This window comes from Zonotrichia albicollis, chromosome 1, assembly GCF_047830755.1.
Source record: "Zonotrichia albicollis isolate bZonAlb1 chromosome 1, bZonAlb1.hap1, whole genome shotgun sequence".
NCBI lineage: Eukaryota > Metazoa > Chordata > Aves > Passeriformes > Passerellidae > Zonotrichia > Zonotrichia albicollis.
The window spans coordinates 46,080,416-46,096,227 of record NC_133819.1 but is presented as its reverse complement, the minus strand read 5'-3'; the positions used below and the strand labels follow the sequence as shown (position 1 = coordinate 46,096,227).

Here is a 15,812-nt window from a genome sequence, read left to right as displayed (position 1 = left end):
AGGTTGAATATTTAGTTTGTAATGGAAACTCTACAGGGTGATATAAATATACAACAGGATAATCTGATATAAATATACCACAGGAGAATCACTATGTAGGAAAATCTAGATAAGTCTATCAAGAAACACACAAATATAGGCATTAGATTACATAAATCTAAATAAAGAATTAGATTATCTCTTTGTGTCTGGTTCTGATGGGATATAAACAGGTGTGTCCAGCAGTAGATAGGCATTTGTTTCCTCCTCTGAAGAAAGGGAGTAAAGTTTAGGAAAGGGTCTAAATATGTCAGTGGATGGAAATGAGAACCTGAATTCATTAGGAGGTTGGACATCAATATTAGCTCAGTAAAGACTGTGTTAGGTTTCACAAACTCTTCCCATATTCCAAGACCAAAAATACACTTCACAAAGCCACTTAGTTCTTGAGATTCCTACAGGCATTTTTATGTCTTTGATTCCATCCCATTATGAGCTTTACTTGAAGTTTCAGCTCCACAAGTGCCAAAGTCTAAATAATGGAAGCGAATTGATCAGAAATGATACCTGCTGTTTACTCTCACTGTTTGCCTTTCACATACTTTAGAGTGACACACAAAAAAAATCTGGTTGGCAAAAATGGCACAAGCCTTCCTTAAAAGATTTTCTTCCCTTGAAATGTTTTGTAAAAAATTTCTGCTAGCCTCAACTGATGCTAGACTCCAATAAGTTGAAAGGTACCCTGCTGTCTGTAAATCTGGAGCTAAAAGTGAGGTGAGTGGAGCTAGACTTTAGATGAATTTTCTAACAAAAAAGATTTCTGTTTAGCTCATCTGTAAGAATAATTTTCAAGCAACCAGATCTGCAATGAGGCCACAATCTTCATTTTACAATATATTATTTCTATCTCATTTTTTTGCTCCAGAATTATCAGTCCTCATGCAATGTGTTCCCCCTTCTCTGCTGAAGGCTCAGGTGTCTCTATAAGCTGAAAGTTGCACAGCCTTTCCCTACTTTTGTGATCCCCTGTACTGCATGTCCAGATTGGCTTCTCTGGCATTGTGGGCTGAGAGAAATGCAGCAGCACTGCTCCTTGTGCACAGGGTGCTTGTTGGTGGGGCTTCACGCCCCTAGGAGCCTTGCAAAAACACGTCCCAGCTGCAGGGCTGTGACTCTTGTCATCTCATGGACCAACACATCCCCTGTGGGAGACCTCATGTCTGTGTGTGTGTGTGTGCCCCTCATGCAATCCATTACTGCAGTGCCCTTCCCAGTGACTCACTGTGCTTGTTTCTCCAGCAGGAGCACAGCTTCAAGCAGGCAGAAAACTAAAGCCACTGAGGTCTCAAATCAGTCATCTCAGAATATTCTGTCATTTCTGGGAGAAATCTGCAGTCTGTACTAACCCTCAAGCTCAATAATATAACAAAATAAATTAGCTCACGGTGAGCACTATTTTGAAGTGACTAGTTCATTATCTCCTTGCCTAGGGGAGAGCATTGACAAAAGGAAGAAAGATCCAGATATTTTCTGGATTCTTCCTTGAGATAAGTTACAACTTTAATTAAAAATGCTGCCTGGGAAGATGGCTGAAGTGCAAAGCCTCTGTTGGTGCCCAGAAAGGAAAACGTCTGTCTCCTCAGAGGGTAGCTGTGCACACGTAGACTATGTGCTGCTTTCTCTGTCTTGATTTGGAATGGTGAAATGGAGTTATATTTATTTTTTAGTTTTAGAAGAAATTCAGGATTGTGCCTCCCATTCAGGAAAAAAAAAGCACTGCTGAAAAACCCAGGAGCACCCACTGTCTGTCAGCCATGGCAAGCGTTCCAGGTGCTGGCAGAAGTGGTGCTGGTCCTCAAGCAGCCCCTACATCACCAGGTGGCTGTTGGCAAGGCTGCAAGGCATTCCTCCCCTTCCCCACATGTACATCCAGCTCCACCTACATGGCCTTCCCCTCCTCCACAGTGCTATTTGCAGCTGGAGTCAAGGCCTTGTGTCCATGTGCATTGTAAACTATCCTTTTGAGACAGGCTGGCAAAGAAAACACCAGGCTTCGGGATGAATGAGCTGGTTTTGGAGGCAGCACCTGTGCTGGAAGGAGCACCCAGTGATTTAATTCCAGTGTAACTTCCTCTTGAAGTCATGTATTTTGTTAATTTTTGTCTATTTGGGGATCATTTTCTTCATCTAGAATAGAGATGATATTTCTGGGACATAAAAGCATCTGCCTGGGAATGGGAAATGGACAGCACCATGAATGCTGCTTTGATAGACCCAACAGTAAACTTCTACCCAAAAGACCCTGAAAAAATTAAATAAATGTATGTGAGGCAACAGCTGCTTTCTTTCTTTCTTTCTCTTTCTTTCTTTCTTTCTTTCTTTCTTTCTTTCTTTCTTTCTTTCTTGAATGCCAAATGCTGTTCCAATTCTTTAGTTCCTCAAAATGTTTCCAGAGATTTCTGTCCTAAAGCTGCTTTGCTACTATCATCTGCTTCTTCATAGCTCATGCAAACCATCACAAGTCTTCTCTGCTGGGGCAGGATTGCTGATAACATTCCAGGACATTCAAGATGCCTAAATTGATTCCTTCTGCTTATATAAAATTTGCTCCTTTTGGGCAGTCATGATTACGTTTGTGATAAGTGCTTACTGCATGAGTTCTTCCTTTGCCTGGGAATTAATGTGTTAGAGGCCACAGATGTGCAGCACACACCTGCAAGTCCCTTCATGTCATGAGGATGTATTTGCATTATCAAGCCCTCCCATCCCTTCAGGCTTACTGGTTCCACATCCAACAGAACATTGCAAACTTGATTTTGAAGCAAGAACGGCCTAATAAGAGGGTTTAGAAAACAGGAACTAAAATGTTGACCTCATTTCTCATGAGGTGTCATAAAAGAGTGCAGCACTGAATTATATTCACTTGCTTGGCCTGACAGATAAACTATAGGTATTTATATTATTGGTGGATCTTCACAAGCTCAGGAGTTCTATTCATATTCATCTCACTGTACTAAACATGCAAGGAAGGCACAAACTGTGTGACCTAGAGCCCAAATCCAGAAGATGTGGGTGCTGTAGACTGCTTCCCACTGTGATTGATGCTTGTGTGTACAGATGAGAGCTCCAGAAAAGGCTCTTTTCTGAAAGCCATGTCAGCAGGTGGATGACAAGTGAATGACAGATACCTCTGGAGAAGCAACAGTGATATTAGAACTGGGAAATTGCTAACACAAGCATTGGTGTTATAAACTATATCCAAATTATCAACAGATCTGCTGCGCTGGGATGATGTACAAAAACTGACTTGGCCTTTTTGACACATACTGGCACAGGCTGCTGCTTAATTGGGTCATTATTTGCAGTTTAGCGAGGATGCATTCAGTCACTCAGGTAGCAGTGTGTTACCTAGCATTTTAAAGTTTAAATAGTTGCAAAGTCACAGGGTCTTGACAGCAAATACCAAAAAGGCCACAAATTATATAAGGGAAGAATGGGGGAAAATCTCAGTTCAGTAAAATGTAAGCTTCCAGGAATAGAATTTCTGTTGAACTTATTCAGTAGAGTATTTCCACTTCATTTTTTTCTTTTTTACACTACTTAAGACAAAGAAATGGCATGAACTCATCTTTGAGGTATCAGGTTATCCACAGGAAGTTAAATTTAAGCTATCAGAGTCTTTTCTACACCATCAAGCACAGCTATTTCTGTGATATATTGCCCTTTTCTGTAAGTCAATAATAAAAAAAATGCATCACATTCTTTACTCTCTTTTCAAAACACAGCCATAATTGATGCTATTTCCTTCAGGGAAAAAAGAGTGTAAATAAAAAGAAGTAGCCAAAATTCTTGAATTTGGTTCAAGAATTTAAAGAATTCAAATTTACCAATTTGGTAAATTGGTAAAGCTGCAAGTCTTAAAGCCTTTTAGTGTCCTGGATCACTCTTAATAAATATTATACTGGACCAAATTCGAACTAGGAAAACTGATACAAAATGTGGCAAAATTTGGGTTCAGATTCTCAAAGACACTGCATTTAGCCTCCAGAGCTCAAGTCTGATAAGGCTGAAGTGTTGCAGAGCAACATATAAAAGATCTTTCATAACAAGTCCTTTGTTTCACACAGTTATAATTTGTTGTGGGGCACAGACCCAGTGTTTTGATGCTGCAAAATGGTGTGAATAGAGTTTGCAAGAATTCAAGATCAGAGGGTCAAATTCTTTGCTTGGGATATCCTCCAATTCATGCCAGACCCCCTTTAAGGTGGTAAAGCTACAGCATATCAGAAATAGACCAGTTAGATTAAATTGTAGTTTGCATGGAATTTTGGGCAGGAAAGTCAAGGAGCAGAGAGAAGAGAGTTCTTACCTCATGGGAACATATTCCTCCATTTCTCCATAATTTCTGCCTGCAAAGAAAGTTTGGTCAGACACCTGCTACTTTGCTGATATTACAGGCATTAAGTGCTCCTCTACACCTTCCCATCCATTTCTCACTTTTGAACAAAGCTTCACATCAAAGCATGCATTAAAATTGGAATAAGGGCCACACAAAAGTCTTCAAATTATACATCTGAGTGACTGTAAATGCAGTGCCATCATCTTCAGTCTGTTAAACGTGGGTTCCAAAGGTGCACTGAAGCGTGCTGCTTCTAGCTCTCCCAGACCACATCAGTGCTTGCTCTTCACCCTCTGCATTGTTGAGGTAAGAGCATGTAAGAAAAAACTGTTTTGGTTTGTCCATAGGATAATTACATGACCTTTAGGTGAAGCATGCAGAAAACACCAATTTTATTTAATGATTTGTAAAGTGGCTAGTTCCAGAAGAAATGGGACAGGTTAGATCATGTTTCTAGATGACCTGGGAAACATTTTTCAGCCTCCACTGGGATAACAGCTCAGCTGCTGATTGCATAATTCATTTTTATCCTGCCCAGCTGCATACAAAGGTTAAAAAAAGATATAATTAGTCTCCTTCTCCGTTCCCACCTCTGGCCCACACAAACCCTGTCTCTTATTCAAACCTGTCATTGTTGGCAGTATAATCCAGGTCTCCTGAAAAGAGGCAGCAATGAAAAAAATTATGGTAATTTAATTCAGAATGATCCTTCCTTTGTAGTTTTCACATTACTTTTGCAGATACATCTATTAATAACCTGTAGGAATCAGCTTCTATTTACGTAGCACTTTTCTTCCCAAAGGGCCTCTGAGTGCTTTGGTAACCTTAGGGATCATTTCATTCTTTCCTGACAAATGAGGCTCAGTTTCACCTTTATGGCAGACTTCAGGCAAAGGATGGGGAGAGAAGAATACTGAGCCTGCCCCCCCCCACTCTGCAGAGCCTCCAGCTCCCAAAGTGGGGTGCAGGTGTCCAGCAGAAAGTCTCCTGCCCCACAAAGGTATGAATTGTTGCTCCAGTGCCTGAGGCTCACTTTGTCTTTCCCTCCCCTCTGGCTGCACGGAAGGAGCTCCAGCACCCAAGGAGACTCACACTGCTCCTGTGTGGTGATGCTCCCACCCCATCAGCACTGAGCTCATCCTGAGCAATGGCTATGGTGTCAAATGAATTATTTATTCCATTTAATCATAAAAGCACAGGAACCCTCTGGGAATTGTTGGGGAGAGAAATCCCACATGACTCTTGCTGCTGTTTCTCTATGGAGTTTTTTTTGGGCTACAGAAGCACCCACAGGCACCCCCAAAACTAGCTGTCCTTGTGCTAGGTGCTGTAGTGACATCCACTGAGTTGTACCTCAGTGCTACCCAGTTAAAGGACAAGAGGCAATATGCACGTGCTGAAATAAAGGAAATTCCATCTAAGTGTAGATGGTAAAAGACTGGCACAGATTGCCCAGAGAGGCTGTGGAATCTCCATCCTCAGAGGCATTAAAGACCTGACCAGACATGGCCCTGAGCAAGCTGCTCTAGATGAACCAGATTAGAGCAGAGGGTTGGACAAAGTGGTCCAGTGGTCCCTTCTAATTTGCCTACTCTGTGCTTAGCTGTTCTTGCTTGCATAGAGCAAAATGCAGGACATATTCCCAGATGTTTGCCATCACAGGTTGAAGACGAAGGAAGAAGTGGCAGAATGAAGCATCCTGTTCTGCCCAGTTACCAGACAGGTTGCTCAAAGGATTAGGATTCCCTCCAGGATCTTTTCTGACCTCTCCAGGGTCTTTCACTAGACCCCACTGGGGCCAGAATACAGAGGGCCAGGAACTGCTTCCCATTCAGAGCTCAGTAGTTACAATGAGCTTCAAAAATTCTCAGTACATTGCTCAGTTTCAGCATGGCTTTTATAGAAAACTCACAGGAAAATGAAAATAAGCTTTCATATGAACATAATATTATCTGTAAAAAATACAGATATAAGTGTATGTTACTTTTGGGGTCCTTCTGCCTCAGGTATAGGCATTCAACTCTTGGAATAGTTTCATGGGCTACCAATGTATAAGAGCACTGCCAAAGTTACCATCCATATATTTTTCTAGTACCTCTTGTAAGTCCTTTGAAGAGAGCTGAATGGATCCAGGTGCAGTCATACTGCAGGTATAGTATTTGCATAAACAGTGATCAACTTCAGTGGTGAGCCCCTGGAGATCTTCATTTAGTGCTGACAGTCCCTGTGGGACACAGGAGTAAATAATTTTTGTGAAACAAATACTTTTTGAAGGGATTTGACTTCAAAAGCAGTTTCTAGTAGCTGAAAAACATGACCCAAAAAAATCACAGAGAACACCATTATTTCGGCAGGTGCCTGGCCATATTGCAAATGAATTTATGGTCTCAGACCTCTCCACTCTCCTGTCTTAATCAGAAATCTATCAAAACCAACAGGTAATGTTGATGTAAACCTTGTAATCTGGCCTTTGGAATAAATTGTTTAGCATTCCTATCCATACCTTTTTGTGGCCTTGGCACACTGGATACAGTATATTATGAGGAGTAGAAGAATCTGACCATCTGTGAGTGACCAGATGTAAACTCTCTATAAGGATTTTTCTAACAAAGCTGATAATCAGGGCAGTGTTAGGTGTGTAAATGAGCCAAAGGCATGGCCTGTAAAGTTGGTACAAAATTTATCTTTGTTGAAATCAAACCATTTAATGACAACTTAAAACTTTCTAGTTCAGTTTTCAGTGATGTAACCAACCCTCTCACCTTTTTAGTTCTGTTGGGTTCTTGTAGAAATGCTAAGTTTAATGAAAAGCTTTTGGTGTTATTGCTTGATCATTGGCTTTTGTATGTATTATCTTCTGTATTTTGTATTAAATAATTAGATAATATATAAACATGATATTGCAGATGTGGGATATTTGAGACATTAATTTGATGAAAAGTCTATGCAAAATTAATCAAGATAGTACAGCTGGTACAAAGCAGTTTCTGTTATTGACATGACAGTAGTAAGCCAGCTCCTTAAAATCCATATTTCCATAGCTTGGAAACAAATTTCTTTTGAATTTTAATTTCCTGAGGAATTTAATTTTTAAGTTCTACCTCAGAATGATTTTATAGTCATTTATTTAAGGTCAGAGTGGCCTGTGGAAGAGGCCTCACCCTAAACCAGTTCTAATAATAGTAAACAAGAATTTTCACAAAAGAAGCTCTACTGCCTTGAAACTGGGGTTTTTTGCCTTCAAGATACCTTTTTCAAACATATCTCAAGCTCCTCTTTTCAAGAGTGACACAAAAATCCTCCCAGTTCTTGTGTCAATTTTCTTCCAAGGACTGCCAAAAGACCACCTGTGTCAGTCATGCCTCAGATTCAAATTATATGGACAGTTTTGCTTAAATTATATAATTTTCTTTTACCACTGGGGAAATCCTTATACCATATCATGTCAATATTTGATGCTTAAAGACACTATTTTGAATAAGGAAGCAATGCTACAAAATTAACCGTATAACTTTCACTTATCAGTAGAGCCTCAGTGAGTCCTGTTCATTAAACTCATCTTTGCTCCTTACATGTGCGTTCAAAGGTATAAAATTATGGGACAAAAATAGCATCAGCATTTGTAAAATCTCTAGAGAAAACCAGCTGCTGGTGTACATGACAACAGGGAGAACAGCTGGAGAGCCTAATACCCACTTCCTCCGACCACATAAAACCCAAAATTTCTGTCAAAGTAACACTAATGCTGCGTACTTCTTCCTAATTTTGTTCCTATAACATGATTTTCTCTGTAAGACACTTTTTATTTTTTTGTTAAAATGTGGCACTGAGCTCTGTTTCCCCTTATGCAATTACCAGTTTAACAAGCAACTACCTTTACTTAACGTTCCTGCAGCTTCCTTCTTATCACCACCGACATAGCAAATCTGCCTTCCAATTTGTAGGCTAGAAGCAGGGAGAACAGAAGTGAGATAAAAATGCCTCTGGACTGAGACTGTGCTCCTCATCTCCTAGGACCAGCCACCCAGTCGGCCCATTTGAGCAGAGCTGCTGGCAGAAAGTGAAAATGAACTAAAACAGGTCACTTTGCCCAGTGAGAGATATTGGAGTCCCAGTTAGGCTGTCTCAGAACTGGTAGGTACAAGCCATGGAAGAGAAGGACGGGGAATATTGGTTCAGATATTACTGCAGGCAGAAAACCTGTGCTGTCTGGGGAAACTTCTGCAGCCTTGTGAGTCAGGGTCCAGCCTTCTGGATTTGACATCAGTGTATCAGAAAACAAAATCCCTACAGGGATGATAACGCAGCCAAGATGAAAACAGAAAGTCCAAGAATTTAAAATGGGGTTTAAAAAAAAGTTATATTGTTACATTGCACATATTATATACTGCACTGCACATAAAGGCTCTGACATCCATTCAGAGATGCTTCAGAAGTCATGATCAGTGGATTAACATCTATCACTTTGTAGCACAGAGAAGCCATCTGTTTTACTGTAGGCAGGAATATGTGTACTGGCAGACATCAGTGTCAAGAGATAGGCATCAAAATCCAACACAGAAGCATGAACACCAGTTAACAGAAAGGAAATGGAGGACTTCTAAACCGGGATAGTCAGGTAATCCTGAATCAAATTTCTGAGCAAACTGTTTCCCTGTGGAATAGAATACTTTCTCTTCTGGCATTGCACTTGTACATATGCAGTAAATCTGGGAAAACAGATTTTGATCTAACCTGCTGCTTGCAGAAGCTATTGATCTGGCATGAAGAAGCAAATGTAGCCAATGAGTATTTTATGTAAGGGATGAAAGCTAATTCAATATTTAAATATGCAGCCAACGCAATGGAAATAATATTCTCATAAGGCATTAGGCTAATTAAAGTATTATAAACTCTCTCTCAGATTATCCACTTTATTCTAGTGGTCTAGTGGTGTCAGCATCCCTGACCATCATGGCACATGCAAATCCCATGGAGATTAATTAAATTTTCCTGTAATGCAATAAGAATACAGAGGATTATTTTTAAATCCAATTTTTATGTCTATGATTTTATCCAACTACAATGGGTGCAACCAAAAGCACAAATATGAATATGTCACCTTCTCATAACTGTGAGTTTGGGATTTGTATAACAGAGCCTGGAAACCAGGGGGCCTTGGCAGTTCCACCAGCACAGTTTGCTGACTGCAGCAGGATTAGGGCACAGTGGATGGGTATAGGTGAGAAGAGAAACAAAGCCTTCATTCATAGCTAGAGCTTGAGAAGAGGAGCCTGAATACAGTTACAACAGGTTACCACTTACCAGCTTTCATGAGAAGATAAAAACCCAATTGTCAGCTCTAGTGCTTCACAGAAACACAGTAAAAAGAGCCTAGGCCAATTGAAATTATGTGGGTGATGGACTTGTGTAAATTAGAAACAGTAGCATTTGACATGATGGTTTAAGCAAGAAATCCCACAAACTAATTTAAGATAAAAATCTTTGGGCTGAGATGCATCCCTCTTTAATTTACAGAATCAAGCCAAGATATCATAAATATCCAGGCACACCTAAACCTGGTCAGTTCAGGAAAGAACCAGGCACAAAATATCAGAGGCTGTATTTCCTACTTGTCTTGTGATTATTATTTCGTGGGAAGCACAGGTAATGCTGAGTGAATACGAAACTCTTAGAGTACAAGCAGTTTGTACTGCATGTATTTTCTAAGCATCTCCTTCTGCTTCAGAACATTGGGAACATTTGCATGAAAATAGAAAATCTTTTTCTCTGAAGAGCTGGTGTTCCTCTGCTGCTTGTTCAACGCATCAGGCTTACAGGAATTTGCTCTTACTTGCTTACCCCTGCACCAGAGGTGAGTCTGTAATGCCATACAGAACAGCATTTGTGAGTGCAGGGTCCTGCTGAAAGCAATCAGCCACCTTGTTCATATGCTGGCTTTGTTGGACTAGGACAGAAGTTCTTTAAAAGTTAGGAATCAAAGCTCTGACTCTCTTGACTTCCATGAAGCTATTTCAGCTTAGCAAAGGTGTAAGTCTTGAGGTTTGAATGACTAATTATGGCTCATACCAATTGTGGCCATTGCTGGGAAAATAAATTGTATAAGCAAGCAAATTTCCTGGGAATTAAGAATATTTTCTTTCTTTTTAAATCTGATTCTTATCTAACTCAGAAACAACTGACAGTTTTTTGAATATGACATTAGAAACTGTCTGCTGTTTTGCAAATAATAATGATGCTGGACTGATGAGTGCAATGGGCAATATTAGCACCTCGTCTTTGGCAGCTCAGGACTGCTGCCCAGCTGAAGGAATGGGTGGGCATCAGGCTAGCTGTGTATGCTTGGATGACTCAGCCCCACTCACTGACACTTCCACAAAGAGTTAATGCTGTTCTGCTGACTCACTGAGGCAGATGAATCTCTTTTCCTGTTTGATGTACAGCAAAGTGTCTCACTGGAGAAAGGACAGCCAGCAGGCCACATAACAGGGGGCACACATATAACTGCTCTGCTGACCACCAAGTGGTACCTGTGTGCTGCTTCAGAATTCCAGTCTGTTTCTGCATGCCAACAGCTTACAGCAGCTCTGACAGCCCCAGTCTAAGGTTCATACACTGTCTGGAGGCAGAGAGGAGTTTAGCTTTTACTGCTAATTTTACTGATGATGTTGATGCTACTGTACTTCAAATGTCACTGATTTGTTTCATGCAGCATCTCCAAAGTATCACAATTCATCTGCTGCTGAAAGTCCTAGCCAAGGCTTGTACATCTCCCCTTTTGTAATCTCCTCTCTGGCTACACCATCTGGAGCTGTTCATTCACATGGGCACATCATTCTTTTTCCACAGTTCTCTTGTCATTTCTCCTCTTTTCCTGCTCCAAATGCAAACTCCTTGTTCTCACTTTCAAAGCCTTTCACAATTTAATCATGCCTCATACCAGTTCTGGTATTTGTTATCCCTCCACCCACCCTCACTTTGTTGACTGCAGCCTCCACTTTTCCTTCTTTATTCCACACTTTCTTTTATGGCTGGGGACAAAAGCCTGCAGTGAAAGCAGTTATGTCCACGCTGTAGATTCCCTTACAATGTCTCTGTCCTGTACCGCAGGGCACTGAAGAACCAGCTAGTAACAGAAATACACAGGATGGTCAGGGCTGCTGCAGGCTGGCTAAGGAGCTGCACACAGGATCTCCTGAACCCAGATTCTCTTCTTCTCACTTATTTTTGGGAAAAGTTCCTTAGGAGATAGACTGTGACTGACAGTGTCATGCATTTGTGTGTCTTCTGCAGGACAAAACAAGTTTCAAATGGCCTGTGAACTAGCTTGTCTTCCTCTCCTCTGGAACAGGATTGCTTCACAGTCCAAGTGCCTTCAGAGGGAAGCAAGATTCTATATTCCACAGCTGCACTTCAGAGCCACTGAGGTACTGAGGCGACACTGGATGCAAGCACCAAACCCACATGTGCTTGGAGCAGACTAATACCAGACTTTTTCACCTGTTTCTTTTTCTCTACAGAGATAAATAACAGTAAAGACAAGCCCTAGAGCCATGTTCAGAACAGGCTGGGAAATAAAGTATTTGTAGAATTAAATGCTTCCCAGGGAGCTATTTTTCAATGTATTATTGTAGTAAATGTTTAGATTTTCCAAAGGCAAACTCATAAAATAGTCATTAAGCAATGCTATTTTATGTACAAATATTTTGCAGAACAATTTAATATGCAATCACACCAAATGTTTTTCCATTCCTGCTACCTCCACAGCACTGGCATTAAACAACTAGTCTTTACTGGATCTCTTTTCCTTCAAGAATGGCTATGACACCTCAGGGCTTGCTCAGAATCCCAGGGATCATTTAGACATTCAGAACATCTGTGCTTTAGGAACACATGATGTCAGACACCTGGTCAAACCCACCCTACAATGGCCTTTAGCATCTGGTAGTAACTAAACCTGAGTCCTGCAATGTGTGGGATCAAAATTCTTACATTGCCCTTTAGTCCTATATGAGGTTTTTTTAAAATGACCCAGATTGCTGCTCTCTCTACCTGCAGCATTTAATTTGGATTCTTTCTTTTTTCCAACATATCAGCTCCTAAATTTGCCAGTTTCAGCCAAGCTCCAACACTGGATAGGTTGGCTGGTGAGATAAATATCAGGCAAATAGGTTATAAATATAGTCTGGCTCCTGGCCAATAAAATATAAAATAAGCAAGCGTGGTAGTTAAGTAGCTACAAGAAAAAATAAATATAGTCCAGGCCTCAATCTTGCCTTAGCTTTAGAAATTCAGTTGGGAGGAAGTCCCACATGAGTGAGGGTTTTGATCAACCTGCAAATAGGAACTTAGGCAAGAACATGAATCCAGTCTTCTGGAACAGTGCTTCATGTTAAATCTGACCTTAAAAACTTCATTGTATAAATGGAATACATCAAAGCACTGCATTTAACACTCTTTGTAGGGCAAACTAGACCTATCCAACCTATATGGGGTGGGGGGGATTATATTTTGTGATTACATCAAGATCACATTCAGCTGTGGAGGTGCAAAATTTGTTTAGTGTCTTATACCCATTCCCACAGAATCTTTTTTCCCCCTTTTTTCCCCTTTGATGTTTGTCTAAAAGCCTCAACCTATATAAAGCATGTTACAAAAAAAGTTCTGAAAGTCTATTAATACATTCCTGTTAGCGTTCTCTGCATATATTTCACACTGATCTTTAGAATTGAAACAGTGTTTTCAGTCTGTGCTCGTACAACGCAGTCTGGTGGGATACCAAAGATGAGTTTGTAAGTAGTCCTGAAAGCTCCCAGAGCACTCATCCAGCAGGCCCTCTACCTTACTGATACCCCCTGATGCTCTGAAAAATATTTTCCTGATTTCTAGCAATCATATTTACAGATGGATTCCACTTTGTAGCAATTGCCATGGGTAACTCCTCCTCAGTACTCCTTCTAGGAGCCCTGGCTGCTGGTGGCTTTCCCTTGGTCCGCTCTTCCATCATCTGTGTGGCTTGCAGACCATGGGAGCCCCACCAGAGCCCATCTGACGTCCAGTAAGGAGCCCTGGCCATCACTGCCAAACCCCTTCCCCTGACTCACTCCTTCAGCTGTGCAGGTACAGCTTTTGGCAGGAGTGTGTGGTGATCTGCATAAGGGGTTAAAATAAAGATTGTGGTTAAGGCTGGGCTGAAAATGTTTACAGTTTTTTAATTAAATAGGGCATGATTATCAAAGTTATTTTAAAATTGCAGTCATGTGCCCCAGCCCTTGCACGTGGGTCATTTCATGGCTTCAGGGACATCTGTTTGTTGAACTGAGAGGGTGGTGCAGAGGCAGAATCTGCTGCTGACAGAAACGCCTGTGAAACGATGAGCTTAGAGTGTTTACTGAGAGAGATGTGTTGACTTCTCTGGAGAGATTATGCCCTTATTGTTGGCCTGCTTGCCAATTGGCTGCTCCCTTTGTGGGCTTCTGCTATCCAGGTAAAGAGTGGTACAAACCCCTGGTTTGTTGTGTGCAGCACATGATCTCTGTTCTCTACAGACAAATCATTCTGACATGATGTAGCAGTAGCAAGCTGCTTAGCCCAAACAGCTTCTGTTATCTATTTCAGAAGCTTCAGTGGCCTTTAAGTATTTCATCACAAATAATTTCTGGCAAATCCACAAGAATACCAAGAGAAAAGGAGGAGAGTGAAAGTCCTGATTACTGTACTTACAATCAAAGAAACACCTTGATGGGCAGTATGAAACATCCCTTGGCTCCTTCCTCAACCAGCAAACCACTGATTATCGATGGCTCTTCAAAGGATACATTCCACAGACATTACATGATCACTTCCTTGCATTATTCTGAGACTCCCTCCACATCAGCTGTGAAACCATTAGCCAACCAAGCCTTCTAAATTGAATCACAGAAACATTTTTCCTCAGCTAGGAACAAGCAGACTCTCAGAAGAATTCCCAGGATGATTTGATCCTACTCCTTTCACAGAATTGAAACTCCTTTTTTTCTGAGAGCACTCAAGTACCAACTTCTTTCTCCTGGCCCGGCCTCCCTCTCCAGCTGTTGACTGTGAAATTCTCCTTATTTACCTGGCACTTTTACAGGGATTGGTAGTGCATCACTATAGTTACTTGCTCCCAACATCTTTTCCCCTGGAAATTGACAGCAGCAGTCTTTCCACAGAAAAATATCTCTGTGATGTTACAGCTGCATATCCAACCCTGTACTCCACTACCTTTACTGTCTTCTCTCCCATACACAACTCCTTTCAGAAATGACAACCCCAAAAGCATATCCTCTGTCAAGAAAAGTTACACAGTTACTCTCTTTCCTCAGTGCAGAACAACACGAGTTGGCTCAATTGAGAAACGCTGCCTGAGCATCACAAGCTTTTGACTTGAATGCAACTACGGATTTCTTTCTGAAATCAGCACCTGCTTAGGATCAATCTTCACAAGCTGCAATGAGATTTGAGTCTCTGAAACAGCACCCTCATGAGAAGTAAATTTAAGGGTTCTTGGGCAGAAATACTTGTTCTTGATTTCATCTTACTTGGAGTATTTCCCAAACAACACTTTGTTAAAAATGCTTAGTTAAAATGTCACTAAAACAATTCCAAAGATTCTGATCATCCTTTACTATTAGGCTTCACCCTGCCAACAGCTCTGCAGTCTGTCTCATGAAACTCCTACTGTCTTGTTGCCTCATTATTCTCTTCTAAAATTTTATCATTATAACCCACTTCACACCTCCTCTACCATACTGTCAAATGCTACTGTGACCTATGGTACACATTATAGTTCTAGTTATATCTATAAATCAAACCTGCAAAACCTACACTCTGATCTGCCTGTGACATCTAGGTCACCTTTGTCAGGCCCCCAATATCTTTATGCTTCAGCCTCCCTAGCCATAAAACTACTTTGTTCTTTGAGATTTATGGCTGAGAACAACAGAATTGAGCTATATAATGATTCTGCTTACAAAGTTTTCAAGTGTGCTGTTATCTCTTTGAATGACTGGATCCTTGCAGAGATTAATTATACATGGTAGACCTAGAAATAAAGTATCTGTAAAGGGCCCTGCTGGACAGTGCCTTTCAATCAATGATCTAACACACTTTCTGCTTCCTCCACCCACTTGGTCAATTATTTCTTGATGAACAGGAATAGGTGTGAGGCACCCGTGCATCTCCAACCTGTAATGTACTGCTGTCTTTTAGCTCTTTGCTATGGAGGTCTAAATGATGCTGAATGCATTTAAATTTCCTGTGGCAGGTTATCCTTCCTTGCAGAAAAAGAAACTTAGCTCAAGTCTTCCCCCCTCGAATTTCTTCACAAATACCCCTGACTGCATTCAATTGGATGCTGGGAGTGGAAACCAAAAGAACTGAAGCTCTGCCTGAGAACATTTGCCACCCACAT

At 41.0% G+C, this 15,812-nt stretch overlaps 1 protein-coding gene across 1 annotated transcript in view; it reads right to left on the bottom strand.

Moving 5' to 3' along the window:
• The window catches only part of LARS2 (leucyl-tRNA synthetase 2, mitochondrial), a 125,029-nt gene extending 116,624 nt beyond the window's left edge, over positions 1-8,405 (bottom strand). Inside the window, exons 1-3 of the mRNA XM_074540209.1 lie at positions 8,253-8,405; positions 6,474-6,602; positions 4,349-4,388 (exon numbers count right to left, since the gene is read on the bottom strand). The gene's annotated coding sequence lies outside the window, so the exon portion shown is untranslated. The remainder of the gene's footprint in view (positions 1-4,348; positions 4,389-6,473; positions 6,603-8,252) is intronic.
• Positions 8,406-15,812: the final 7,407 nt, after the last annotated feature.